This window comes from Ahaetulla prasina, chromosome 4, assembly GCF_028640845.1.
Source record: "Ahaetulla prasina isolate Xishuangbanna chromosome 4, ASM2864084v1, whole genome shotgun sequence".
NCBI lineage: Eukaryota > Metazoa > Chordata > Lepidosauria > Squamata > Colubridae > Ahaetulla > Ahaetulla prasina.
The window spans coordinates 122670667-122675534 of NC_080542.1; positions in this window are offsets into that span (position 1 = coordinate 122670667).

A 4868-nucleotide genomic window follows, 5' to 3' on the forward strand; every position below is an offset into this window, starting at 1 on the left:
TTTTATATCTTAACTTCAATTAATTTTTCCATTCTTTTATATAATTAAAATGTATTTCTTTACTGTCAACTATAATTCTCTCTCATTCCATGCATTCTCAGACACAAAAATAAAAAGAAAACGTATGTCCCATTATATCTTCCACATTTCATTTACTTCTCCATTTTACATTAAACAATATATTCCTTCTTTTCTACTCCCTTCATTCTCTTCATTTCAACTCTTTTTAACTATACTTTTACAATTTCTTCTAATTTCCATCATTCTTAAAAGTTTCTACCACTATTTTAATTTATTTTCTACTATTCATTTTTCCCTCCTTTTAACCATTTTCTTTCAGCCTCTCCACAATCCCATCTCTTAATATTTTTCTCCCTTTCTCCCATTCTTTTATCTTCTTTCTCTTTCTTATATCTTCTTTTCCCCCTTTCTCTAGCTTTTACTCTTTTAATTTTCCCCCTCAATTTTTCTCCATTTCCTCCTCTTCTCTTTATTCTGTCACTGCTAATCCCAGTGTAATCATCTATTTTTTCCACTCTTTTTGCTTTTCTCTTCAGTCTTTCTCCCCACCCTTTCTTTTTCAAGGTATCCTCCCACCCTCCATTTCTATTCTTTCACTATCAATCCCAATATGATCATCAACCAATACATTACCTCACACTTAGAAGCAAACAACCTACTGTCTAATAAACAATTTGATTTCAGGAAAAAGTTATCATGCAATTTACAACTTCTCCACTGTAAAAACATATGGACTACAAATCTTGATCAAGGCAAAACAATAGATGCAATCTACATAGACTTCTGCAAAGCTTTTGATTCAGTAGTACACGATAAACTTCTCCTAAAACTAAAATCCTACGGCATTTCAGGACCCCTTCACAAATGGATATCTGCTTTTCTGTCTAACAGACAATAAGTGGTCAAAATTGGCAGTGCTCTATTAAATCCTGTTCCTGTCAAGAGTGGCGTTCCTCAAGGCAGCGTTCTTGGACCAACACTCTTCATACTATACATTAATGATCTTTGTGACCATATCTCAAGTAATTGTGTTCTCTTTGCTGACGATGTCAAACTATTTAACACCACTGATAATACATCTATCATTCAAAAAGACCTTGATCATCTAACCGCTTGGTCTAAAACTTGGCAACTCCAAATCTCAATCAGCAAATGCTCAGTCTTACATATAAGAAAAAAGAACCCAAACACTAAGTACTTGCTTGATGGACATTACCTTACAGATGACCCCCATCCCGTTAAAAACCTTGGAGTTTTCATGTCAAATGATCTAAGTGCCAAAGCCCACTGCAAATACATAGCAAAAAAGGCTCTAAGAGTTGTAAACCTAATCTTGTAGCTTCTTTTCCAAAACACTACACTACTAACCAGAGCATATAAAACATTTGCTAGACCAATTCTAGAATACAGCTCACCTGTTTGGAACCCTCACCATATCTCTGACATCAATACAATTGAACGTGTCCAGAAATATTTTACAAGAAGAGTTCTCCATTCCTCTAAAAACAACAAAATACCTTATCCCACTAGACTTGAAATCCTGGGCTTGGAAAACTTGGAACTCCGTCGCCTTCGACAAGACCTAAGTTTAACTCATAGAATCATCTATTGTAATGTCCTTCCTGTCAAAGACTACTTCAGCTTTAATTGCAATAATACAAGAGCAACCAATAGATTTAAACTTAATGTCAACCGCTTTAATCTAGATTGCAGAAAATATGACTTCTGTAACAGAATCATCAGTGCTTGGAATACTTTACCTGACTCTGTGGTCTCTTCTCATAATCCTAAAAGCTTTAACCAAAAACTTTCTACTATTGACCTCAGCCCATTCCTAAGAGGACCATAAGGGGCGTGCATAAGCGCACAAACGTGCCTACCGTTCCTGTCCTATTCTTTTTCTTTTCTTCTATACCTTTATATACTATATAACCTTTCTGTATGATAGTTACATATATTGTTGTGACAAATAAATAAATAAATAAAAATAAAATAAATAAAAATCTATATTTTTATCCTCAATCATTTTTTTTCAGCATTATATTTTTGTTGCTCTTGTTTCTTCATAATTTCTTTTTTTATTTTTAAGCCACAGCTCTGCTTGTTTATTCCCTTTAAAGGATTCTCGCACCATTTGAAGCATCTCCCATAATTCCTCCCAATTCTCCATATTTTCCATATAAGGAGAAAAACTTTTTAAATTTATTTATTTTAACTTATTTATAGTCCACATTCAAGTCCAAAATATTGTCTCTTTTTTCCCCCTTCCTTTTTTCTATTTCCAAATGCAAGCCAGTTCAGACATTTTTTTTTTCATTTTTTTTCTGGGTTGTCCTAGTTCCAATCTTAGTCAGTCTTTTGAAGCTATGCCACAGCTATTTAAACAAGTACTCCTTCAGTGTTCCTTTTCTTAACTGTCTAAACAATGCAATGTTGTCTTTTCCCCTCTCCAGCGATGTTCCTTTCCAATCCACAACTCCCAGCAACAAAATATCACTCATTAATCCACAAAGCTGATTCCTTTGTCTTCCTCAATTTAATCCTTTTGTTAGCAAAAGATGTTTTCTCTCAGTTTTCTTCTCCTTTTAATATTTATTTTTTCTTCCAAAACCAATTTTGAATCCAGATGAAACGTTAGTTTTTTAGGGCTTTTGTTTTAAAAATCCTCTTTGCTGTTTGTTTCCTCTCACTTTAAATTTCCGCATGCCAATTAGCCACTAATTCAAGCCAGAAAAATCTCTTCAGCTTTACCAAAAAAATTTCTTCTTACCCGCAATTGCTCGCCCAATAACAACACTCTGCTCTGATTTCCATTCCTGCTCAATCTTCTTATGTGGCCGTCCTGACTTTGACAGCTTCTAATGGCTGCCTTTCCTCATCGCTGGGTCGAAGGCTCGGTGCCGGTGCTGCAGGGAATCTGCAACTTCCCTGTTCGCGCCGGCCAGTGCCTTCTTTCTTCGCTGTACCTCCAGGACAGCTATGGCCTATTAAGGACCCCCAAACCAACACTCCCAGGGTTTGTGTCGTCTTGACACGATGCTGGCCACGCCTCCTGGTTCATGGTATTCTTCCACTAACTCAAAATCAGCAGCGCTGATCTCCAGACCCCTGGATTTGCTCAAAGATAAAATATCAGGCATAATGGTACCCTTTCTACTGACAGGCTTAGGGTCAGCCTCAAACCATTCAAAGTTTCTCTGAGTCAGTTTCTGGCCACAAATTCTTCCACGCTGAATTCATTGTCCTATAAGAGACCTTGTTCCAGGCCTTAACAGTAAAGTTAAGGCAGTGTAGGATATTGAAATGCTTCTTTCAGAATTCTGTGAGGGTCAACTGAGTGTCAGAGATGATTTCAGAACACCTCTGAAAAACACCTTGGAGTAAAACTTTTTGAAGTTTGAAATGACCTGCTAGTCCATAGGCTGGGCGAGAGTATGAGGGGCAAGAATCTTAGTGATAAAGCTGAACTCCAGTAAGTCATACTCCAGCCCTGAAGGGTGGGTATGTGCGTTGTCCATTAGTAGGAGAGCTTTCAGAAGAAAATCTTTCTCCAGCAAATATTTTTTCACAGTGGGACTAAACACTTCATTTATCCACTTGGTGAAAAATTGCCTCATGACCCAAGCTTTGCTGTTTGTTCTCCACATCACATGGAGTTTCCTTTTTAATATTATGCTTCTTGAAAACTTGCAGATTTTCACTATGATAGATGTAATAGAGGCTTGATTTTTAAGACCCCACTAGCATTCCCACAAAATAATAGGATGTCCTTCACTGGTTTATGACCTGGTAATGCCTTCTCTTCTTTTGTGAGGTACGTTCTACCAACAGCCTGTATGAAATTCACAGGTGAATTCATCAGCGGCCTTTTTATTAGCACTCACTGCCTTGTCATGCCTCACAACATTATGGATGCCAGTCCTCTTTTCAAAATTATCAAACCAACCATGGCTGGCCTTAAAAACTTCAACATTTTCACCACTTGGTGCCAGTTTTTCAAAAGATCATCATGCAACAGATTCACTTTTTAACATATCATGCCTTCTAACACAATGTCACCTACTGCTTCTTGTTTTTGTTCACCCAAGTTAACAGCGATTTTTCTTTCAAGTGTTTGGGAACACTTCTTTATTCTTAATGATATTGTTCTAGGCCCATTGTATTCCCTAGCAAAATCAGTAATGTGAATGCTGCTGTCATATTTGTCTGTTATTTCTTTTCCTCTTTTTTTGCTCATTGGTGGTGGGAAGCAATTTTCTTTTCTGCTCAATGCTATTACTCTTCTTTTACTTAGGACCCATGATTAGAAGAAAAGCACAAAAATACACAAAATGACCACAGAAACTAAGAGTGCAAGAGGATGTGCCTAGGGCCAGAGTTAACACGTGACCCTTTGTTTTGGCTGGAAAGGGCAATGAGTCATAAGGCAGCTAATATCAACAAGTTCTAGCTTGTGCATTGAGTACCAAACGAATGACAAGTACCAAGACAACATTTTTGTATAAAATGTATCAAGTACCAAATTCTACAACTTTCGGAGCAGTCAAATACTGAAGTACCACTTTATGTATCTGAAAATTGCTTTAAAGTTTATGTACTCACTTCTTTTGCAGAAACATGCTTATTTCAATCTTTTCTCTCCCATATGTTTATGCAAGATTAACTATATTTTATGTTTGAAGCATGACAGAGTTTTTTTGGATATCAAACATACAGGGAATAATTCTGAACATAATGTTGGTAGAGGCATGGATGCATATGTGGAATAAAAACTATGTAATAAAATACAGCTTCTGTGGACCTTTATGCATACTAAGAACTGACATTTCAATTTTACAGAAACAACG